Raw genomic sequence first — 26,032 nt, forward strand, 5'->3', positions numbered from 1 at the left:
AGCTCAGGTCCTTCTCGTAACATTTGCATGATGAGTTTTCCTCTTCAAATAGTGCTCCAAAATATCAACTGAGATTGCATAAGAACCCTGTTCCTGTTAGACATTTCACACTCGTTTGCTCAGTGTTCTGAGTGAGCAAAAATTAGTTTACACACTGTTAAATCACAGCTTAAAATAAAAACAACTCAAGAAGAGCAAACAGTCCAGTTTGTTTTCTACCAATTTTGCCACTCCAGTTGTTGGGGAGTGGGATTACACAGGGATGGATGGGATACACCGTGGGTCTCAGGCTTGCATCACCAAAGGGCAATTTATCATGTAGGATATAGGGAATAATGTTTATGAGACCTGTGAGGACAGTGACTTTTCTAGGTAAGACTTCAGCCTTTTCTCTTTAGGAGATCAAAGGCCACACAGCTAGTGAGATGACCTCAGACAAATGCAGAGAATTTTCAAACAGAAGACCTTGTGACAGACAGAATTTCAATCAGTTTATGCTTGTACTTTTCCCTTCTATGATGAATAAGGGTAGGGGTTGATTCAAGGATGCTTATATGAATGTGGGACAAGAAGACAGGGTTAATAGTTTTCGTGGCTCGAGAAAGGCTCAGGTTTGCCTTTTCCACATCAGACTTTTAATCCTTCCCTGGCCCATCTGGGCCCATAGAAGAGATGGGAAGCAGGCCAACATGGTTGCAGTGTAGACAACATGGTTGCAGTATAGACTTATAATGTCAAGGCATTCACATCTACAAAACAAAAGCAGGGAGCGGCAGAGCACCTTGCTAGCATGGAACAATATTATATTGAACACTTCAGGGTGCCCAAAGAGTAGTGTGATTTTATTTCTTTGGTGTTGGTGGTTTGTGTGTGTGTGTGTGTGTGTGTGTGCTTTGTATACACACATGCAGATGAACATGTATATGTGTGCACATGCATGTTGAAACCAGAAGTCAATGTTTGTATCTTTTTCAGTTGACTCTTCATTTGCTTTGTTGAGACAGGATCTCTCACTGTACCTGAAGCTCAGAGATTGGCTGGACAGAGAGCTCCAATGCTCCTTCAGTCTCCAGCTACCCTGCACTGGGATGGCAGGTTTCTTCTGCTACACACAGCTATTACAATGGTTGCTGGGCATCCAGACTCAGGTCTTCATGCTTGTGTAGCAAACATTTCCCTTTCTGAGCCATAACCATAGTCCCTGTTGATTTTAAGCTTATGCTTCTCATTAACTACGGCCAAATCATAGCCTATCATCTACAGGAAGATCGGTGGGCATGAAGTAGTAACAATCATGTTTTATTATACCCAGTTCTTATTGGAATTATTATTATTACTTAGGATATATTAATCAGTAATAAAAATAGAGATTAAATGGGTATGTTTAACATTACTAATCCTTAACATTTGTAGCCTTCACAATCCTTGTGTGCCAGTATCACTTAGTCTTAGTCATAGAAACTTAAAGCTTTGTGGTATTTTATAAATAGAGAATTATCTCCAAATATGTAATAAGTAGCTAAATAAAGGGCAGTTACAAGAGAGGCTGAGAGAGAGGATCACAAATTCAAGGCCTGACTGCAATAGAGCAGTTCAGGGCCAGCCAGGGCAACTTGTGAGACCCTGGCAAAAGAGTAAGACAAAAGGTTAGGGACATAGCTCAGAGGCACAGAACGAGTAGTTAGCATGCTAAACCCCTAGGTTCAGTTCACGAATGTGTGTGTACACACACACAGACACACACACACACATTAGACTTTTGAAAGTGGCCATAAAATGCTTAATGCACAGGAGAGGAAAAAATGAGAAAAAAAATACTGTCTCACAAATAGTCTTGATTATTTAGTTGTTAAAAATTTTCTGTTTGTATGGTTTTTCCAACACAAATTCCCTGGGAAATTTGATAGGATTATTTGACCACAACTCTCAGAGGCCCATAGAGCAGCCTTTCCCACTGCCTGGAGAAATGCCTTTTACAGCTGGTCAATACTGAGTTCCTTAAATTCCTCCCTAAAAGTAGAAACTATCCAAGATGTAGGATTTCTGACCTATAGATTGCTCATTCTCTGAGTGAGTCACCCTTTGAAGTTGAGTGATAAAATTCATCATTTGTCACAAAACTTTCCTCTAGTCATGAGGCCAGACATTCCAGGTCCTTCTAAAATTACCATGCAGGCACTCTGTAGGAGACATGGGCACAGCTGTGGTGGCCTTTATGACACAGAGATCCTACCCTCTGAATAAATGGACAGTCAGGAAGACAAGAGTCACCCAGCCCTGGTTGAGTGAATTCACATTGAGTCAATCTAACCCATAGACTTCAGACCAAGGGCCACTTGCATCAGAGGCATGTGCCTCTATCCCGACAAGTGCTGTCATCACTGACTTGAATGACAGCCTGTCTATTGCTTTATTACACAGTGAGTGTCCTGGTCAAACTGAGAACAATGCGGGGACCGGGTAGAGGTGGGGCTTCTTCACTGTGGCATAGGAGGCTGAGATGGATGGAGATTTTCAAGTATTGAAGTCTGTACTACAGCTATGGCTCAGCAGAAGGATACCAGTCTAGCACTGTCCAAACTGGATAAACCTAATGCTTATTTCTTTCCCTGGAACCACATATGTAAGATTGATGGCAATGTAGATCTAATTCAGTCCAACTCAGACTCAAAGCGTTTATTTACTTGTGTCCAGTTAGACTGTGGCAAAATCTTCAGTAAGCAAAGCACTTGCCTGCCGCCTGACAGCCTCAGAAGAAGGGACTACCTCTATTACCCCACTGCAGAGCCAGACAGGGTCTCTTTGCTGTCTCCTTTAGCAAGTGCCAGTTTTAATGGATTCTCCCATCTCAGCCTCCTATCTCACCAGAGGGGCACTGGGATTATAACTGAACATTACCGTGTATGACTTATGTGGGTTCTAGGAACCTGAACTCAGTTCCTCACATTCATATGAGAGATGAGTTTTGTCTCTCCAGTGAGCAGTAGTACCCAGTGCTGCCTATTGCCTTCCTTTTCTTCATCTCATAATGGGCCCAGGGATCAATTGGGAAGGACCCTTCCCACCTGCATCTGCCCACAGAACCCTTTGGGCCACCTCTGCCATCCCACTCCTTACATAGACACCCCAAGTCCTTCAGAGTCTAGCCTGGTAAGAACCATTAACCGCCTCTTCCATACCCTTTCTACAATCTTCCAGATTTAGTCTGGACCCCACAGCCAGTGTACCAGCCTAATCCAGCCTCCCTGCCTTCTCTCCAGAGCAAGTCTAGCTTGGGCCAGTATCCTCCCTTCCTGTTCACTATACAACAGGACTCTCCCACATCACATCCAACCTTTCCACTGAAATCTATCGATGCCCACACGCCCAGCTTGGAACAGGAAGCCCATCCTGTACCCTCTCTTCATCCGTCCAAACCATTTGCACCCGCAAAACCCAACTCATCCTCACAGCTCCCCTACCCTGCTTCCTCTGTAACAGTCTCAGAATTCTACTTGACCATTAAAGTCTACTTTAAAAATGACATCGCTGACATTTCTTTCTGAGCTGTGTTTGTTTGCCTTCATTTCTCTTCTTCATTTCCACTAATGGGATTATTTTTTTTTCTTTCACAAACTGACCTTTTTGTCTACCTGTGGCAGGTATGGGTTTTTGTATGGAGATTTTATAAACCTCTCCTTAATTAAATTCCAGTTTTGGTGGCAGTAGCTTTTCCTCCACATCATGCTGCCTTCGTCAAAGCTACCCACAGTGAGTTCTTTTCTGTACCTTATGAATATGATTCTCTCGTACTTAATCAGAGCTGGACTTGCTTGTTTACAAATGAGAATGCTTTATACTCACCAAAGAGCAAAAGCATGAGAAGAGATACAGACAGCTGGTTAGCCCCATTTCCCTTTACCCAAGCTTTCTTTTACCTGTGCCTCAACATCTCTTAGGGAAACTTCCCATAACTAAACATTAACTTAATGTAAGGAGAACACGGAAGCTCTGGCTATGTGGCTGGCCAATCACAGGCAGATCCTATTCGTAGGAGCATTGAGGGCCTCCAGTGTAGACACCAAGAGTTTCTCTTCTTGGATCTGATCATCTCTGCATGTTGGCCTTCTGACTCTAATGGCTTCTTGCACTGTGACTGAGCTCATGCCTGTGCCTCAGTTTGCGTCACTGTATATAACTAGTCATAATGTCTAGAACAAGATGCTAGAACTGGTTCAGGAAGTTACATTGGTAACATTAGTTGGCTCAAATTGTATCCTATAATCTTCCTTGAAGCCATATAATGAAGCTCTGAAATAGAACAGTCTAGAACAACATGAAACATGAACCCAGACAGTGGGGTAGCAGATGTTCTCCCCACAAGAATTATTTTACTGTACTACACAATCTGGAAAGGCTCACCCTACTCTGCCTTCTCACCAAGAGAAGGTTCATTAAATTGGACAAATGTGTACTAAATACCCACTAACTCCTTGCCTAGGAATGTCCACACCATTCTGACCTTTATCATATGACTGCTATGAAACTTCAAAAAAAGAACCCAAGGTTGCTCATTTCCTCAAAAAATTTTAGTTGCAAAACAGACCATCAATAGATGCTGTGGAAGCCGACTTCCTCCCACAGGGGAGGAACACCGGAAATGCTGATGACTAGTGTGTCTAGTGTGTCTGGGTTCCATATCACAGCAGCAGAGGTTGTAGTGGAGTGCCCGCTTCAGCAGAGTGATGCTGAGCATCTGTAATTGTTCTTCAAAGGAAAAGGCGGTTTTCATTCTTAATGTGATGCTATGGGCCAGTAAACCAACCCCATGCTGCCCCTATTCTGGTGTGTGTGTGTGTGTGTGGCTGGGGTTGAGGGTTGTGCAAAGACATATGGGTATGAAAGAAGGACAATCCAGCATTCCTGGTGGTCACGGACTTTCCACAGAGCATCTGGCAAAAGTCCGTCTTAAGAATCTCATGATTGTCAAGTGGGTAGGTCAAAGGAGAAGGACTTGGTGAGGAGCACAGAGCAAGACACGCAAGGGGAGTTAGTGGTGAGTTTAAAGGTATAGTCAGTAGTCTTGGGGAGGCAGGAACAAAGAGAAGCAAGCCTGAAGTAGACGTTACGATGAGGGGTCTTGCAGGCCAGGCAGGCCAGGGGAAGGTTGAGAACATTTATTAGTGTTACCAGGGGATGGACCTTCTGCCTGAAAAAGAAAAGTGTGAAGTTTAACATTCTAGGCTTCCACATGCCACTGATGACTTTGTGGCTGTAGAAATGGCTCAGGAATCCTTCCTTTTCCTTTGAGGCTGGTTAGCTATCACCCAGTCTCCTGTGAGATTGCAGCTCTTCTCTTTCTTAACACATCCGAGCATCACTGAAGCAGGTTGGCAAGCCAAGCCAAACCTTGACTGACCTGGATAGGACCCATCATTCCACCTTAAGGGTCAACAAAGTACAGGACTGGGGAGGGATGGGGGCATATTTTAGGTAAAGGGGCTGGGTTCTGGGCTCAAAAGCTTTAGTTACCTACAAAATATGCTAGTCATGGGATTCAAACAGCCACTTCAGCAACAAAGCAAGCTAAAAGGCTGCTCTCTGCTTCTTGATTATTCACACACACCAGAGCCAAGATTTGCCTCCAGGACTTAAGTGGTTGCCTACTATCCAGTCTTAGGTTTATCCAGGGAAGCTCAAGGGTTCCAAAAGCCCTTTATAACACTCACAATAATAAACAGTGTTTGAAATATATGTTCTCAAAAGTCAAGCCTTTGACCCAAATCTGAGGATTCAAAGAATTCCTCGCTCAATTCTCTTTGCTCCCCAACTTCATACAAATCCTTTATCTCTGTGTGTGAAATGTGTATAAGTTGTGTTTTCTTATCCGTACTTTTGTCGGAGTTCATGGGAAGACAGACCAGTATGTGTAAAAACAAGCAACTTCAGCTTCTTCCTCCACAATGTTTACAGTGCAAGAGTTGCAGAGCCCGCCTACAAACTGCTGACTCCTCCCCTCTGTGCTGTCCACAATAAACACACTGAGGTTCTGCATTGTTGTGGTAGCTGGTATGGTTCCATCCCAGTGCTCACAGCCAGGCTGATGCCAGATGCCAGTACATGTCTCTGTGTGGCTCTCCTTTCTCCATTCCTTGACGGCCTCAACTCAGGTCATAGCACCGAGCAGCAAAGGCAACTTTCCTTTGAAGGATTCAACACTGTTTAGTAGGCTAACACACAGAATCTGTGTGTGTTATTTTCTTCCCTGCATGGGACTCACACTTTGTGAGGCCAAGTTTCCATCCTTCAGGACTCTGTTATCTAGTATGTGCATGGAAAACAAAGACGCATACATTTGTTTACAGCACAGTCTTGGGAAAAGATAGGAAAAGACCACTGTTGTGGGATATCTTGTATCCGGGTCACTGTTATCCAAGTGACCTTAGATTGACCTGGTTCTTCTTCTTGGTCGATGCTCTCAAGAATTATATAGAATGTACTAGAGATGTCATGCTTGGAGAAGAGGGGGGACTGGTCAGAACAATCTGTGAGAACTTTGTTTCTCCATAGTAATGGTGTGTGCTTCACTGTGTTGGTTCAGTGGGTTATGCTACATTTGGGGTACACAATGGAATTAGGGCACTGTTGTTCATGGCCCCCATCTGTGGAGCTGGGAGGGTATTCATGGATGATACTCCATCTATGGCAAACCACTTCCCTGAGCCTCAGGATACACTCTTATCAGTGATGCTAGCTTCTATTGTCCCTTGCTGCTTAGATGTAAGTAATATGCTCACATTGTTGCTATCTGATCCAAAGCAGGAAAAGTGCCACATGAGATGTGGCAGACCCAAAAAAACCAGGGCACAGTAATCTTGATTGACACAGGCTTTGATATGAATAAGAAAATGCATTCTTCAAAGTTGTCAACTTTTAATGGCACAGTATTATTATAGGACATCCACACACAGCAAAGGACATTGTAAGACCATTAAAGGAGTTCTTGCTCTCCCTAGGATTCTCTCCTGCTCCCACAGGCAGCCCACTAAACCATCATTTATAACTACCCAGACAAAGGATCTGGGTGGTTTGCTTGACTGTGGTTGCTCACCGACTGGCACACATGGAAATCCTGAGGCTGAATTTACTGTTAGCCCGTTGAGTCACAAAAAATCCCCCCAGCTCGTCATCCCCCCACTTCAGTTGGAATCTGGGTCCCATTCAAAGATGTTTTCCTGTTGCTTTGACATACCTTGTGAATTCATCTGGAAGAATGTACCGAGATCCTTTGAATCCTGCAGGAATGTTGAACTTGGTGAAAAGTGGTGAGGTTAAGAAAGCAAATAATATGCTCAGAGATGTTCCCTGGATGTGGCTAGAGGCATCAAAGAGATTGATGAATCTGCATTTCAAAAAGCCAGCAGGGGGTTGCAATTCAGCTTACCTCATATCAAAATTGACTCTCCACTCCCTATGATGTCCCTAGCATCAGGGTAGTATATGAACATGGCTAACCCTAGGAAAGAAATGGCTGGGAATGAGAATGTCTCCTTCAGTCAGAGAAGCTTAGAGAAATTTGTCTCTTGTATTGATAGAATACAGCAGATCTCATTGGGCAAGCATCTGCTGTATTGAAGACATTATGTTTAGTGAAAGATGTTCCTGTCTTCTACCTATTAGTGTTTAGCACCACTGTTGAGACAGAATACAGCAGAGAAGAATATTGGCCTTTTAAACAATTCAGAAACACAAGAATTAGAGACATTAGAAAAACAACTCACTTGTAAATGATAGAGTAAGGGACTTGTATTGGACACTCCAGAATGCTACTTTATTGTCTCTAAGCCATACTCCCTCATGGAGTCCCAGGGGACTGTAACATATACTGTTTAGTACAAATAGTTGTTCAGAGTAGGCAAGGCAGAAGACATGCTTTAAGAATCATCTGTTGAAATTCAGTTTCCACTGACAGTTATAGACAGCTAATAGGCATTGACCATGGGGACGAGGGCCACCCCAGCAAGACCTCATGACAACAGTCCAGTGGAGAGTTACAGCTATCGTCATGGAGATGCAGGGTTTACAGAAACTGGGAAGAACATCTGGCTCAGCAGTCGGGTTAGACAAGGGGGCGTCTAGGCCTTGCCACGGTGTCTTCAGTAGCCAAGCCTGACGGAGACATTCCACAGACAACCGGTTTGCTTTAAATTCTCTCACTGAGAAACCCTACACGGTATTGATTTACAATCTGTCTTCCTGTGGCTTTTGCAGCATCAATTTTTGTATTTGTTCCTAGCACTGTCCTCTAGGACAACACAAAAAACCTACAGCTCCTTTCTATAGGCAAGGTCTTCCAACAGTTACAGCTAGCCAACCACCCTTTGCTCCATCCTTCCTATGATTTGAGCTGTTCACTATTAAAGTCTCCCCCTAGTTCTTCTTCTGCTTGAAGGGAAACACTGGTAGCAGAAGGAGCCCTGGAAGCTTCCAAAGGAGGGAAGCAACCAACAGTTCTATTTAGCAACACTGCCTATGACCCACAGCAGTGACTAGCACTGCATGACAACCCTAAGGTTTCAGTCATGGTATGTGGGTCTTAGCAGTAACTAACAGCGCTGTAATTGGATTAAGACCCATTCAACAAGAGGGAAGCCTCCCTGGTACTGGAAACCCAGGCGACTCTCCAGAGGCTTGTTACTCATGGATGCTGGAGAGGGAGAAACTGCAACCTAACTACATGCTAAGCATTTGTCTTTATTCCCAGAGACAAAGGCGGTCATCATCCTTATTAAGGGAGCTTCTCTTTTTGACATTCAGAGATTGTTACAGAAAGTCAACTAATCAGAATGCAAGGCTGTGGAGCTCAGGCCCAGTGGATAGATACATCTAGGAAATAATATCCCCACCTAAAGCTCGGGGGACATTGCCTGAAAGAGTGTAAGAGCCAGAGATTTAGGGAGTTGGTGGTGAGATTGTGTTTCCTAGGAATGCCAGAAGCTACACCCATAAAAACTCATCAATATACTGTCTAAGTGTGAGCGAAGCAAGGGCAATACCAATAGTCACGGTAAAGTGTACCAAAAAAAGTCCAAGGCCTCCACCCTACACAAAGAAAGAAGGAGAGGGAGAAATAGTTTTCCCCAGGGAAGAACACAACAACTGGCTATCCAATACCAAATGGTCAGCCAGAAAACATGAATACAAGTAACATGATAGAGACCGTGTACGTTATATTACATGTATATACATATGTACACGTAATAACAATGAAAAGAGAGGCAATCAAACTGAATGAGAGCAATGAGGGGTATTTGGGGGAGTTTGGAGGGAGGAAAAGGGAAAATGATATAATTATACAATAAACTCAAAAATCAAAGAAATAGTAAAAAAAAAAAAAAGAAAAGAAAAGAAAAACAAACGAAACCCCCAAATTACAATAGAAAAGAAGAGGAAGAAAGTAAAAGGAGGAGGAGAAGGAGGAAGAAGAGGAGGAAGAGGAGGAGGAGGAGGAGAAGGAGAAGGAGGAGGAGGAGGAAGAGAAGGAGGAGAAGGAGAAGGAGAAGAAGAAGAAGAAGAAGAAGAAGAAGAAGAAGAAGAAGAAGAAGAAGAGGAGGAGGAGGAGGAGGAGGAGGAGGAGGAGAAGGAGGAGGAGAAGGAAGAGGAGGAGGAGGAGGGGGAGGAGGAGGAGGAGGAAGACATCTTTAAGAATCTCTTAAAGATGACTGTGTAAGACTGACCATTCCATAGCTGCAGTCAGTCTTACACTGTCTGAAAGCGTCCTGCAGAGGACCTCGTTTGCTTCCCCTACTTTGAACACATCTCCTTTAAAGGAACACAAACTGTGCTAGCATGTTGAGTTGTAATCAAGTGTCTGACTTTTTCTATGCTGATAGCTAAGCCACAGCATCACAACAGAGCCATAGAGTGGGAAGGAACCTGTGTGATCAAGGCTTTCACACTTAGTAACTCATGTTAACATGCCCCATTCACTCATTAGCTTATAATCATTGTTAATCCCACAAGTGCCCAGATATGTCAAATTATGTATGTTATACCGTGTGGGTTGAATATAAAGAAATAACACACTGTTTTCTATCTTGAAGAGACCCACACTACAGTTAGAGGTAGGAAAATCAACTCTAAAACAAGACTAGGTATTAAAACTACATAAAGCAAAGGCAGAATTGAATCATGACCCCACAGTTCCATACAGAGTTTTAACTGAGGCCTATAATACTGTACCCCCCCACCTCATTTTTTATATTTAATAATGGAATACTTGCCATTTGAGGTTCATTTCCAAGGAATCGATGCTTCAGGCTTCAGAACTATTTATTTACTTTTTCCTACAGATGGCATTGCATTGTGTGTGAAATTAAATTTCCTATTAAGCTAACAGCAGTGACATCATTTAATAGGTACAAACTGGCTGAGGAATTTATATTTCCATATGTCAGTATTGGGATAGAGGTGTGCTGAGGCAGGAGGATTGTGAGTTCAAGTCCAACTTGAGCTATATAGCAAGACCCTGTCAAGAGAAAGTAAGGGCTGACATGGGCTTTGGGTTTAAGGAGAAGATGGGCAGGAGTCCTGGGTAATGAAGCAGCCCTGAGCAGGTGCAGTTTGGTTCATCATGGCTTCGGTGCTAGTTCTTTGAGGCGGCCTTAGTAGAACCTTGCCCTCAGATTGGGGGTGAGGGACTGTGCTCTGCGAGGCTTTGCTTATTGGGAATCTAAGGGTTAGGACAAATGATCTCTCTTCAACTGTAAGAAATACACTGTTGTGGTTATATGGTCCATTTTTAGTATGGGGCTCTCTTAAATCTCACCAAAGACGCACCAACAAGCAGGAGACATTGGGCCCTTCTCTTCCCTGGCTGGCAGCTGGCACTTGCTTGTCTCAGAGATTTCAAAGTTAGAAAGCTGCAGGCAATCTGTTGTATGACTGAGTCTATCCATGCTTAGGGAAAAAGGTGAACTCAAGTCCCAGGATGCTCAACAGGATGACTTTGAGTTCTGAACCAACAGGGTGGAAGTGTGGGGAGAAGGCTGTGTGCAGGGGACCTCAAGGACTGTAACTTTCTGGAATACCAGAACATAGGAGGAAAAGGGCACACATTTCTTGATATTGAGACTTTAAAAACCACCATCTCACAGCAAATCGATATGCCAGCCATTTTTATTTATATTTTTTCCATTTCTGTAAGGTGATGTCCTAGTCTACAGAATCAAATATTTGAAATGGCTTCACCTTTGCTAGACTCTTGATTTTATTACAGAGTAAGGCTCGTTTTTTTTCTTTTTTCTCATAACCAGGACTAAGACAAATTAGACATATATTCTCTGAGAAATTAACATGTGTATATACACAAGCTAGAGTCTGACTGAAGGCAAAGGAGACAGACACAAAACAATGAAGGCAGAACATATACTCCCAGATAGGATGAAATTAAAAAGACAGAAGGAACCTGGAAGATGAGTTTGAGACGTTTGCAAAGCTCCCTGGTGAGGAAGAGTAATGTTGGCGACCTATTGGGAAAAATCAGGTATGAGCTGATGAAATACAATTTGATAGGAGAGGGCACCACTATCAAATCTTTAGCTCCTGTTAATATTTGCATCTAGGACTAAAGATGCAGGCTTGATTCCCAGCACCCCTATGGAAGCTGACAATTGAAACTCTCCTTCCAAGGGATCTGATGCCTTCCCCTTGCTTCCACAGGAAGCTTACAAGCAAAATGCTCATACACATAAAACAAAAATAAATATATATATATTTTAGAAGGAGTATTTGCATCCATGTTCGGTGTTCTTGTTCGACTATAATCTCCTTAGAGCCAGGGACCATGTAGATTACAGTGGAAAAAAAAAAACCACAGATATAGGCAGACCTGCAAAAACTTAAGTCTTGTTGATTCAGTGTGGTGGTGGAAGGCCTATTCCCTGCAATCTTATTTGATGACAAGATATGTTATCACTGAGAGTAAATGCTAAGTTATAGTTGAAGTAGCTACTTGAATTTTCCAAAGTTAGGGGTTTTGAAAGCAGTTTAAATTTTAGAAGTAGTGTTTCCCTGGCAAGACTGACTCTCCCTCTCTCACTAGAACACATCAGAGGGACTGAGAAACAGCAGTTCTTGAAGGTTTGGAAACACTTATGCAAATGGCATTTTGATGAGATAACTGTAAGCTGATCAAGAACACATGGATTAAGCCTCCCACGGAAACCCACTGGTTTAAGGAGGAAAGGCCTAGCACTGTTGACGTCACGGAGCTCAGGGTTTGCTGAGCTCCGTATCGCTGGAAAATCAGTTAAGACTCCCATCCGAGATCCACAGCTGTGGGCTATTCTCAGATCTCCTTTATGGCTTCAGGGTTCTCAGAGTGGAGCCAAGAGATTTCTAGCAGACAGAGCAAAACGAAGGGCTGGAAATCTTTGAACGCATGTTCCCAGGCAGGCCCTTCACTGCCTTTATAGTTGGTACCTGCCTAAGGGCCTAAGTTACAAGAACATTCACTTGGAGTTTGTGTTTAGAGACTGTCTGAGTCGTAGACTTTGCTGAGATTGCTTAAATGGAAACTTCGGCTATTTTTTTCCCCTACAAACTTAAAGTGCAATTTAAATGAAAAACAAAAACACTCCCAACTTTCTGAGCACAAGCAGAAATTGCAATGCTGTTTTGCAGTCCAAGGAGCAAGAAGAGAAAGAAGGAGGGCCATGGACATCTTTTCTGACCATTCTTCTCATTAACACTGCAGGTTGTTGAAGACAACCATTGTTTTAGAGGTCAGTTGATAGATGAAGGGTGAGTATAATTTTTTTTAAGTTTTATGTACTTTTTAATTTATTATTTATTTTATGTATCGGAATACACTGTAGCTAGCTGACTTTAGACACACCAAAAGAGGGCATCAAATCCTATTATAGATGGTTGTGAGCCATCAGATGGTTGCTGGGCATTGAACTCAGGACCTCCAGAGGAGCAGTCAGCGCTCTTTGCTGCTGAGTCATCCCTCCCGCCTAACTTCTCTGTATTTAGGTTGTAGAACAACTTTCAAGAGAATAAAGAATTTTGAATTTCATAAAGCAATGAACATCTTACCCATAAAGGATGGGTGTCCTTACATGGACAGTTCTATAGGGACTACTTACAAAATTTAAAAAGTTAAACCATGCCACCTGAGATTCTTCAACAGGGCACCACAGAGTCTGGACTTGTATCTTCCCCACATTTCCTTGTTGGGTCCTATGCTTCAAAGCTGGTGCTACCTAGGACCAGCTATATGCAATGGCTGTCCCATCTGAGCTCAGAATTTTCACAGTGGAGCAGACAGAGAGATTAGAGGCAGTTACAGTCCATAAGGGAGTCCGTGGTGGCCGCACTAATGCAAAGGGTAGTTATGACTAAGACAAGGCATAATAGGGAAAGATCACAGGACCAAGGAGGGAAAATCAGAGGACTTGAGGATGATTATATGTAATCACCCCAAACTAATATTTACTTTGATATAGGAAGCAAACTATTGTAGTGGAATTCAGAGATGGGAGAGCAAGGAAATTTAATTTACAATGGTGCTCCTAGTCATGCTAGCCTCAGGTAAGGCAATCGGGATTTGATCTAACGCTTCATCCCTAAAATGCTAAAGCTAAAGCTGTGGTAACTGACATCAAATGCTTACTGGTCTCAGAAACCTTCCCCCACAGTAAGCATCATCCATTACAGTTGCTCGATTCAATAGCTCTGTGACTGCTGCCGCGTGATGATGGCCACTTTCTATTTCTTATATAGATGCAATAAAGCAAATGCAAAGTTAGATCATTTCTGTTTTCCTGAGCAGGGAGGGTCTCTCACGGGAGTAGTGCACTCCTCAGGGACTGGCTTGAAAGCTGAATGCATTCCGGAGAGAGTGAGGACAGAGGAAGGATTTCTTTCTTAAAATCATAACTGAAGAATTCTTCTTTTAATCCTGAGTCCAGTTAGTGGTACCAGGATGTGCATGGGTGTCGGGCCACCCACGGGAGCATGAGAAAGCTACCAGGAGCCAGCCACATGCTAGAGGAGATAGGCCCTCCCTTCCTAGTAGACATCAACACGAATAACTCTTCCCCAGTGAGGCTGGGGGTGGGGTTTCATGTTCTCATCCTCCGTATATGTGAGATGTCAATAATAACTTTTAAAGTTTAGTTTTTAAGAGAAGCCATATAGGAACAGAGTCTGAAGAAATGACCATCCAGAGACTGCCCCACTTGGGGATCTGTCCCATAAACAACCACCAAACCCAGACACTAGGCAGATGCCAACAAGAGTCTGCTGACAGGAGTCTCATATAGCTGTCTCCTGTGAGGCTCTGCTAGTACCTGGCAAATACAGAAGTGGATGCTCACAGTCATCCAATGGATGGAGCACAAGGTCCCCAATGAAAGAACCAGAGAAATACCCAGGGAGCTGAAGGTGACTGAAGCCCCATAGAAGGAACATCAATATGAACTAACCAGTACCCTCAGAGCTCCTTGGAACAATACCACCAATCAAAGAAAACACATGGTAGAACTTGTGGCTCTAGCTATATATGTAGCAGAGGATGGCCTAGTCAGTCATCAATGGGAGGAGAGGCCTTTGGTCCTATGAAGGCTCTATGCCCCAGTATAGGGGAATGCCAGAACCAGGAGTGGGTGTGGATGGGTTGGGGAGCAGGGGAGGTAGGGACGGGATAGAGGATTTTCAGAGGGGAAACTAGGAAAGGGGATAACATTTGAAATGTAAATAAAGAAAATGTCTAATAAAAAAAAATTAAAAAAGAGAAGCCACAATGTGCTGAGAAGGCATAATGAATAGAGGGCACTGTGAAATTTAAATATTCTGTGACATGAAATTACACTAGGATCATATGAGAGTGAAATTGGCGTTATAAACAGAATTGTTGAAGTTATAATTGCCTAGATGGAAAATCTCTCCTTGCTAGAAACCCTTCCTCCCCCACTAGGGAGATGGGCAGGGCCACACCTTGCCAAAGACTGCTTAGTTTTGCATACCTCTTGCATAACTAAACTTCACATCAGGACTCAGAAGCAGGTCTTGAGTGTGTAGTGCTCAGGTCTTTGTTTGTTCCTCTTCCAATGTGTCCATATTTCAAATCTTTCTTGCTTTTTTGATTACAAAAATCATCTCTTTAATTGGCTGATTGAGGACCATTGGCTGAGTCTAGCTTCTTAGGGCTTCCAGAGCCTCATCTTTGATGCTAGCAGCTCCAGCAACTGTAACTTTAATTTTTTTCAAAACCAATTTTTAATGATGGTTCTTAGATGCTTTAGCCTTCCTTGTAGCCCATCACACACCAGATGGAGTGGAGAAGAAAGGGTATGGGAAAATGGACCTGTTTAGAAAGATTCTTTGGAGCAACTCCCATCTGTGTTGTCTGGAAATCAGCAGTTTAGTTTACAGGTCAGGGGTGGCAGCTTGATCCATTGGCAAACACTTCATGGATATACCAGCATTCCAGTTTTGGTAGGGTCAGGATAGCAACAGTGGCAACATCACTTAGCAGAGATAGCCAGGCCTCAGCAGGAGGGACCAGGAGGGACCCAGAAAAGTTTTTGGCTGTGCCTCGCTCAGGGAAGCAAAGATCAGCAAACACTAGAGACCCACGAGTGTTGTACAGCTAGCTGTACCAGCAAGCCAAGTTCTGTCTCCTTCACTCTGTGGAGTCCTATGTATACCCTCCAAACATCACGTGTCCTCCATGTCCATTTCCTCCGCTCATGCATCCAATCAGCTGGAGTTCTCAGAAGCGGCAAGAAACTGCAATACACCACCAAAAGATTTTTGGTGCATTTCCCTCTATGGCGTCCTGACAAATGTAGCTCAAGTATGCAATGCAAGGCGAACCAATACATGTGTGTCGTTAGCAAAGAATCCTTCATCACATGTCCTTTCATGCACTTGCTTTAGCAGAACATTGTCTCTCCTGTGTCTGCTTTAGTGAAACATTCCTTCACTTGTTTGCCCCAAACAAACATCATCCAACTGACTTTCTAAAGAACCCGTAAGTTTCCACTTCAAGCAACAATTGCAATAAAAATTCCAGTAATCCTGGGCCTTTGTGAGTTTTCTTTCCACAGAACATCAGATTCCTGCTCTAGACTGTGGGAATGAAAATTATTTCCCCAGCATGAAGGCCACTGCTTGCCTTGGGTAAGGAATGCTGTGTGAACATTTCTGAGAGGCAAGCTTCACTGATAACGTGTGGCAACCTGTGCAAACTTCCTGACTGATTCTGGGGAAGCTCTGAGGGCTGAGAAAAGACTGGGGAACAAATGCCTCTGCTAGCTGAAATGACACAATCAGAGCCTTATTGTGAAGAGCCACACTAAACCCCCAAATGCTTGTGTCTACACACACACACACACAATCTTTTACCTTATGATAGCCTCTTATTTTAAAGAAAATCTTGTACTCCTATTGTTTCAAATCAGGCTTCAAGTCTTCCCATTTTGCCAAGAAGTGAATTCATTCTCAGACTCCTCAGTTCCTTGTCTAACAATCTCCTTCTCTCCCGGTTCTTCCTTCTTCCCTATTTGTCGTGTGCACACCTCATGGCACTGGCACTTGTCCGTCTACAGGATGAGCTCTACATAGTTCTCATTTCTAGGATAAATGCACATCTTTGGGATTAGGAGGCAAGCTTGAATTTTATCAGTAGGGTTTTATATCATCAGTTTTATACATGATGACAAATTCTTTCCAACTGTAAAACTATAATTAACTCAAAAGTTTTGTGAAGTATCTGCCTGAAGTTTCAGGAGATTGACTGGCCTCTTCAAACACTTGTAAGTGGTAGGCTTAATGGTAAATGTGCTTGAAGCTGGTATCATACTTCCCCCCCCCCCGAGTTCTCAGGAGGGGTCCACATCATGTTCATTTATATCCTCTATGTATGTATGTATGTATGTATGTATGTATGTATGTATGTATGTATCCTGTTCATGTATATCCTATATGTATATTCAGTATGAGTACTGACTTTGTTCAGAAAAACACTGTCAGTTTCTAGATCGAATATCTGAAAATCCACTTGTGGTCATTTTATTTTAACTTTTATAGCTCCGTGGCTTCGTTGACTAGATGTCTCAAACAGTTAATAAATTGGCCTTAATCATTATGTTAAAATTATTATTAAGAAGTTACACCCTGTTTCCCAAGTTGTGAAATAATTTCAGATCATATTGGGAAGCATTTCTGGTTTATTGGCCATGTCCAGTGGCCAAGTAAACTCTTTACTTTCTCACTTGAATTTTATTTAAAAATCAAAATTTCACAACCAGTTTAGATTTCCCAGGGGCACATGCTCAAAGTGGAGTGCATTTAAAAATATGTGATATGCTTCTAAAAGAAAAGAATTATGTTTCACAAAGTAAAGATTCAAAAAAGATTTAGATTACTCTGGTTATTTGGGGGATTATGACACTTCCATTTATATGAAACCCAATTCCTGGGGGCACTTTAAATTCCCAAACTCAATATAATGGAGTTTTGTAGTTAGAAAAAAATGTCATAATAAGAAAAAAACACGTGATTCTAATTATTGTATTTTCCCCGGAGATAGATCGTTTCCTTGGCATGTTGATATTTATTTTGTAGGTAGTCAACTATTTTATTAACAACTGGCAAATCCACCCCTACAAAATATTACCAACTTTAAAGCAAGTCACTAATTTAATAAAAAACAAAAGCAAAGAAACAAGCAAACAGAAAACAAGCAGGAGATTAAGTACTCAAGGGATTTGCAAAAGCTGCAGTGCTTGGCTGCTGTGGACTACAGTGTGGATTACATTAGAAGGGCAATGGGTATGGCGATTTCTGACTTTCAGCAACAGCTTTGAATGTACACTTAGGAGCAGATGGGAACTGAGAGTAGCCTTGACCTTGCAGCTCAACGATGATCTTTACTCATAATTATGAAAAATGTAAAAGATATAATCCAAATAGAGTGTAAATTATTAATATTTAAGTTATAACCCTGACTTATGCAGCACTGTTGCCTCAAATATTTTATTTGGTGAAATTAAATTCTGAACACTGTGATTCTGAATTTCCTGAACTTCAGAAAGTCTTTTCTAGAGCCTTTAGGAGGCCACAAATAAAATCTGAAACAGTGGGTAAGTTCCTTGTGGTCTTCTGCATGCTTGCTTTTGAAGTTTACAGTTGTGTGTCTACTCTCAGAGGATATGCATACCCAAGGGCCTGCACCTATCCATGGTCTCTGCATCACCTTCTGCCTCCAGGTTCCAGGCCCACCTGAGTTCCTGTCCTGACTTCCTCCAGTGAAGGACTAAGATCTGGAAATGTAAACCAAGCAAACCCTTTCTTTCCAGCTTGCTTTCTGGTCATGGTGTTTTTGTTACAGCAATAGAAATCCAAACTAAGATACCCACCATGTGACCTTTGCCCAACTCCTGAGATAACAGAGACTGAGGAAGGAGTGAAGAATGTGGGTCCTTCTTCCACGTAAGGGGATCCTATACCATCATGGCTAAGCTTAGCTGCCAACTTGAAAGGATGAGGAATACAGGAAGTCTGTGTGGATCTCCACTGGTATTTATTTCCTGGAAGTGTTCGATGAGAGGCAGGCTCCCCAGGCGTGGGCAACACTTTCTGGAGACAGCTCAATTATAACCAGGTTTGCTGCTTTTTGCCTGTCTGTCTTTTTGGTTCCTGCTGGTGAGTACAGCTGCTCTGTGGCTGCCTCCACTGCTGCCATTCTCTTTGGACATCAAGCCCCAGCTCTCAACTTGAGCTGAAGATCAGCATCTCTCCAGAATCCTTCAGGTTTTCATCAGTAGACTGAGACTGCTCAGGCATTCAGCCTCTCAGACTCAAAAGCTACTATATCCTAAGCCTCTCCTGCATGCAGACAGTTGGTTTTGGACTACTGGCAATGCAGATAAGCCTCTAAACTCTGTCTCTCTCTGTCTCTGTGTCTCTGTCTGTCTCTATCAGTCTCTGTCTGTCAGTCTGTCTGTCTCTCTCTTTCTCTCTCTCACACACACAGACACACACACACAAATTCCACGCACATGGTTTTACATCAGTTTCCAGCCTAGCAAGTGAATATTACAAAGACATAGTGATGAATCCCCCTGACTCCTGCCTAATGGGCTTTGAGGAGCTCACAATGTACATGCTAGGAGCTCCTTCCTGTTTTTACCACGAGGCAATGCTCCAGGCCTTCTTTTGCCTTCCGGCTCACAGGGAGGAAGAGGAAATGGCAAGGCTAGGATACTTTCAGATTTATGAATATCTGAGCCTGGCCTGCTGGCAACTGACATGAGAGATATCCTACCACTTACCCCCTCTAAGTCCTGAGAACTGACTACTGCTCCCGAAGTCAGGGTCTCTGACAGAGACTGCCTGGGAGAACTGGTCAGAGCCCAGCTGGACTGCGAGCTGATTTTAAAATCCTCAAACAGTTGCAAGACAGCTTGGCAGTTTCTTATAAAACCAAACACAGTCTTACAACATGATCCAGCAATTAGGATTCACACTCCTTGGGATTGACCCCGAATGACTTGAGAACTCGTGTGCACAGATATTTATAGCAATTTTAGTCACAATGACCAAACCTTGGAAGCAACCAAGGTGTCCTTCAGCAAACAGGTGAATGAGTTCATAAACTAGGATATGTCAAGATAATGGAACATTTGCCAGAGGTAAAAAGGAAACCACTGAACAGTGCAGCGAAAGATGTTGAGAGCAGAAACGTAAATGCGTGTGACTACATGAAAGCACACAATCTGTAAGGGCCATGGGCTGCATGATTCTCATTATAGAATATTCTGGATGTTCTGTAGTCTAGTATTATGGAGACAGAATAAAGATATGAGAAAGAGAAACAGAAACAATAGGTGTAAGGAGGAGGATGTTCAGTCCAGGAAGCTACTCTGTGCAATGTGGTGACAGTTTCTGTGTCCAGATCTGCAGTATATATAACACCAGGAATAAACTCAAATGTAAAGGGTAGGTGGGGGAGATGCAGGCATAACCCTGCAGATTCATCAATAGGAAGAATTAGACCGTCCTCCTTAGAGAGGGGGTGTTGAGAGTGAAGGAGGCTATGTGCTTGAGGAGTTGGTCAACAGGTCATGAGATCCATATGCAATTTCCACTTGCTGTGTATCTCAAACTTTTCACAATAATAGAATCTCTTTTTTTAAAAAAAAAATAATCTTGGATCAAAGCTCTTGGGGTGGGCTGATGCTAGCGGACTTCCTGTTCAAGCCTATGGGAAGTATGACCCAGCTTGGTGAGGAGGAAGCCATGTTCTTATCTTCTACACGTGAAAGGGAGAGACCTAACCTTAGAAGACTTGAGGTTTGTTGTGGTGGATGGCAGTGGGATGGGGCGTGCATACACTTCAGTGAGAGTAAAATGGTCATGAGCACAGTAAGGGGAAGGACAGTGTGTTTGAGGTGTGAGTCTATGGCCTGGTTCTGGTTCTGTTGCTGCCTTTTGTGAAAGCATGGTTTGTGCCAGGTGTCATGAATTTCCATGCCTTAAGAACTCTTGCAAGAGAAAGCACAGAAGTCCTTGGAGACAGGGGCCGGGGGGAGGGCTATTTGTTTCATTGATTGCGGTCATTTAATTAGATTGAAGAGACAACATGTTTCTACTTTTTTTTTTAATTTTTAATATTTTTACTACATATTTTCCTCAGTTACATTTCCAATGCTATCCCAAAAGTCCCCCATAGTGCCCCCCACTTCCCTACCCACCCATTCCCATTCTTTTGGCCCTGGCATTCCCCTATATTGGGGCATATAAAGTTTGCAAGTCCAATGGGCCTCTCTTTCCAATGATGGCCGACTAGGCCATCTTTCTATACATATGCAGCTAGAGACAAGAGCTCAACTTATGGCACTTGGCCTTCGTGACCAGGGTCAGTGACATACACACATAGCTTATTGTGAGAATATGGACCTTAGTTTACAACAGACCTGGCTGGCTGTGATTCACCCGACGATGACCACTGCTATTTTTTCCTGTGTAATATTTATCCAGGCCTCTATCAGTATTATGTTTCTCATCAAGAATAACAAGAGATAGAAGACGTTGAAACCATCTTTCCCTTGGCACTTAGCCCTTGTAGGACTGATGACAACAATCACCTTCCTGTTTCTTTGTGTCCTGTTTCCATCTTCTTCCTCTTAGCATCTTCTCCCTCCTCCTGGTATAGCAGAGTGTTATAATCCTGCTCCTTTCCCTGCGTTTAATGCTTCTTCCTTCTTTATGTGCTGGGTTCTTCCAGGGCCCTGCAATCTAGAGGAGTGCCCTTTGCCTCTGAGTTCCACTGGCTCCTTAGATTGCTAATATTCTCACCAATAGCAACACTGTCAGTTTGAAAGCGGGACTGAAGAAACCTTGGCTGCCCAGGTTCGAGCCTGACACCAACTGGGATGCTTGAGAGAGACATTCTTCATTCTGTTAAGCTGCCTGTATGTTGCACAGTGCACTCCAAGTTGCAGCTCTCAAGCCTACTCCTGTGCTGGGGGTGGGCTTTGGTAAGTAACCTCTCATCAGTGTTTCTGTAAGCAACTCCAGTAGAATTCATTGGCTTACGATGTCCTATTTTAGTGGTCTCCTGAATTTGTAGTATCATGTGTTTCCCTATCTGGGAGTGAGGAGATAATTGTTTATGTCTCTCAGGTATAGTATCAGGTAGCCTGTCTGTCATACAGGCTGTAACTTAGACCATACTGTCATTTGTTCTACAGAAAATCCATTCCAAGGTGGTCCCTAACCAAAGGGTCACACACACACACACACACACACACACACACAGAGGACCCTTTCCTACAAGAGTGGGAAGGAACTCTTTGCCATGCCTGGATGGTGTCCTGTACAGAATCAGTGTCCCACATGGTGTGAGGGAACGGATGAGTGGAACGTGAGTGGAAATGAGGACTGGAGTCCCATGGCAGGGCCAATGGCTGAGGTTGACGTTTGCTGTTTCTCCGTTTGCTTAAAGAGGACACAGCAGGGGCAGAGTCCTGCAGATGACAGCAGTCGGTGGCCTGATTGCTTTCCAGGGCAGTAGGTAGGACTGGGGAGAGTGAGATTAATGTCCCTCCCTTACGGTAACTTTTCTCTCCGGAGGGATCTCACTTACCAAAATAAATAGGGGTTTCTCATTTCTCACAGAAAGATATTGCAGGTTATCTGAGGGCTATAGCAAGCTTCTGAGAGGAGCTGATCCAAATGGATCCAATTTGGAAGGTGTTTTGTTTATCTGGGGTATGGATCAGTGGCAATCAGAAAGCTCATATAAGAGAAGATGAGGGCCCCTTATCTGGATGGAATTTAATTAAAAACAAACAAGACCATGGCTACTATTTTAGGAGAGCATAGCTTACTAAAGCTTAATTTCCTTTCAAGAAAAGATGATATAAAACATCTCCAGATTCCAGCATATGAAGGCAAATTCTACATCACATCATTATTTTTCAAGTGTTTTATCCCCCTTGACCCTCTCATCATTTACTTCCACACATGAGTTCCATTAGCAGACTCAGTTACATCCTGCCCTGTATCTCTAGCTTGCTCATTTTGACAACCCTAAAAACTGGAACTCTAAACCAACAACTCCAAAAATAGTTTTTGGTTGGTTATTTATTTATTTATTTTAAAACAGAGATGTAACCACACATAGATTGGATTAAAAAATTCTCTGAATAATGTTTGCTGAGGTTCTCTGAATAAAATGGGGAGTGGGGGGGCATAGAAAGAGCTAACCCATCATACCAGAAATCTCAAGGAATAAACCACAGAAATGCATTTATCTCCTTTGTGATGTTTAATGTTAACTCAGCCTGGAGACTCCTTTGGGTCTGTCTGTCTTCTCTGTGCACTTGACTTGCTCGGTAACATTGGATGTCAATGACAGACTCCCAAAGGACATGTTAGCATTTGCATTAATGTACTACCCATAAGATATCATGTCCTTTGAGATGGCCTTTTACTTTAGAAGAGTTTCTGCATGGATCTGAGGGAATATATATGTCCTTTGTATTTGCCTCCAAGGCTCTTTGAGGCACTGCCTCGGATTCCCTCAGAGCAATGACAGCCAGCATTCCTACATCCACAGAGTGTTTCTGTGTGACAGATGCCATGCCACACAGCTAACTGGCAGCATTCTGTGTAATCTTAGTTATAACTCTGGGAGCATACACATGGCTTTCACTGCTGGAAAAATGTAGAGAGATATGGAAAACATGGAAAAGCTATTTCCCAAAGTTACAAAGTAAAAGTAGGGAGTGACACCTGCAATATCAGATTAAAAACCATCTAATAAAAGAGTTTTATCCTAGATCTCACATCCCCAACCCTGTCCACAGGACTGCATTCAAACTCATCCACTGATGCATGATAAAGATCACTGTTCTGCCAGGCTGCATGGAGCAGGTTTGTAATTGCAGGGAGACTCAAAGGTCAAGATTTTTAACAAAGGTCATTAGGGTGGGATAGAGTTCTTGTCTAGTGGTTCATAACAACTTGTCTAGCATGTGCAAGACCCTTAGTATTATCCCCAGTAACACAATATACTATAGGTATGGAGACAAAAAGAAAGAAAGAGAAAAAAAGGAAAGAAAAAAGAAAGAGAAAGAGGGAGGATAGAAGGAAAGTCAGATGAACATTTAGTCTTAAGAACTGTCTGTTTCCCTTTCTGTATCTGCCTTCTCTTATCCTGTGTCCACTAGGCATGCCCAAGCTCTGACTCCAAGGTACGTGTGCCAATTGTTATCCCATGAATAACCGAGCACAGCTGCAAAGGTGGCCCAACCAAGAATCATGAACTTCCTTAAAGCGTTTTAGGGACTTTGGATGACTGGTTTGTTGACTTGATTGTGCTACTCCTGGCTGTGACTTTGTAGATGTAGATGTCATGTTGTGATGTGTCAATCGGTATCTTTCCATGATGCCAAGACATCAGATGATGGTGTTTTGTGGAAGTTACTGCTAGCTCTTTCCTGTCCACAAAATCAAAACTTGAGGATGTACCTCACCTTTTTCCTTAAGCTAATCACAGTGTTTATAAAAAACAATCATACAAAAACAGCTTAAACTTTTTATGATTAAATTTGTCTCGTGCTCTAGATTTTTCTAGAATATGCGACTATGGCTTGATTTTCAAAAGAACATGTGAATAAGGAGTGGAAGAAGGAAGGGCCCAGGACCGGGTCTGGGACCCCAGTGTGGGGGCCCTTGGACCCCAGTGTGGAGGCCTTAAGATGTTTTGTCATGTGCTTGGATGATATTTCTGAGCTAGAAGAGAGACAGTTAAGAGAAAACATGAATTGCTGATCTAACTCATGGTGAGAGAAAAATGTATCATTTTTGGCTTGAAATTCCTTTTCCATCATGAATTTATTCTTGGCCTAATGAAAATTCATTCAGATATTAGGCAGTTCTATCTCATTTAACATAAAAAGATGCACACTTAAAACTAAGGAATAATGGATGTCTTAGAGACAAAGTTTGGAGCTAAGATGAAAGGATGGACCATCCAGAGACTGCCCCACCTGGGGATCTATCCCATAATCAGCCACCAAACCCAGACACTATTGCATATGGCAGCAAGATTTTGCTGAAGGGACCCTGATATAGCTGTCTTGTGTGAGGCTATGCCAGTGCCTGGCAAATACAGAAGTGGATGCTCATAGTCATCTATAGGATGGAACACAGGGCTCCCAATGAAGGAGCTAGAGAAAGTACCTAAGGAGCTGAAGGGGTCTGCAACCCTATAGGTGGAACAACAATATGAACTAACCAGAACCCCCAGAGCTCATGTCTCTAACTGCCTATATAGCAGGAGATGCCCTAGTTGGCCATCATTGGAAAGAGAGGCCCCTAGGTCTTGCAAACTTTATATGCCCCAGTACAGGGGAATGCCAGAGCCAAGAAGTGGGAATGGGTGGGTAAGGGAGCAGGGCGGGGGAAGGGTATAGGGAACTTTTGGGATAGCATTTGAAATGTAAATAAAGAAAATATCTAATAAAATAAAAAAGGAATAAATAGATGTTGGCTATTGTATTAGTTAGGGTTCTGTAGAGAAAGAGAACTTATAGAATGAATATATGTATGTGTATATATACATATACATGTATATGTATATATATGTCTAATACCACACACACACATACAAACACATACACATACACTCAGTAAAAGGAGATGTATTGAAATGACTTACAGGCTGTGGTCCAGCTAGCCCAACAATGGCTGTCTACTACTGGCAGACCCAAGAATCCTGTAGCTCTTTCTTCCCCAAGGCGGGATTCCTCAGTTGGTTTTCAGTATATGCCAGAATCCTGAAGAAGTAGGCTGCAATGCCAGTGAAGTTATGGACTTGCTAGCAAGAGTGAGGGCCAGCAGGCAAAGAGCAAAGCTTCCCTCTTCTGTGTCCTTCTTACAGGCTGGCAGAAGCAGGAATGGCCTGGATTATAGGTGAATCTTCCCACTTCAAATGTTTTAATTAAGGAAAAGAAATCCCTCATAGATGTGCCCAGTGGGTTTAGTAATTTCAGATGTGGTCCATGACAGACAGCATCAGTCATCAGAGGTTCACTTCTTGTCAGCTTCCTGCTGCCTAAAGGACACAACCCCCAAATCGGCGGTAGAAATTCACTTCCTAGAGCTCACCCACCCCTCAGTCATTCCCCTTGGTCCCCTGACCACATCCTCATGACTTAAGCTCTGTTTCATATATACCGAGTTCTTTCTCATAATTGCTTGCATGTCCACACCTCTCCCTCCAAGGGGAACATCACTGCCCTCTTTTCAGTCTTTGCTGTCAGTCAAATCCCATTCCAAGTTGTCCTTTTATAACTCATTTCAGAAAAATGCTCTGGAGAATCACTCCAACCATGCCTACCTCCTATGAGCCTAATGGCTTAGACAGTTTGCAAGGTGTCTATAGGAAATTGCATGGGCATGTTAATTACCTATTCCAGTATTGTGCATCAGTCTTTAAGATGGGATATTTTCCTATAACAGTCTCATA

This window comes from Mus caroli, unplaced genomic scaffold (assembly GCF_978045245.1).
Source record: "Mus caroli unplaced genomic scaffold, Mus_caroli_1 scaffold_1, whole genome shotgun sequence".
NCBI classification, from domain to species: Eukaryota; Metazoa; Chordata; class Mammalia; order Rodentia; family Muridae; genus Mus; species Mus caroli.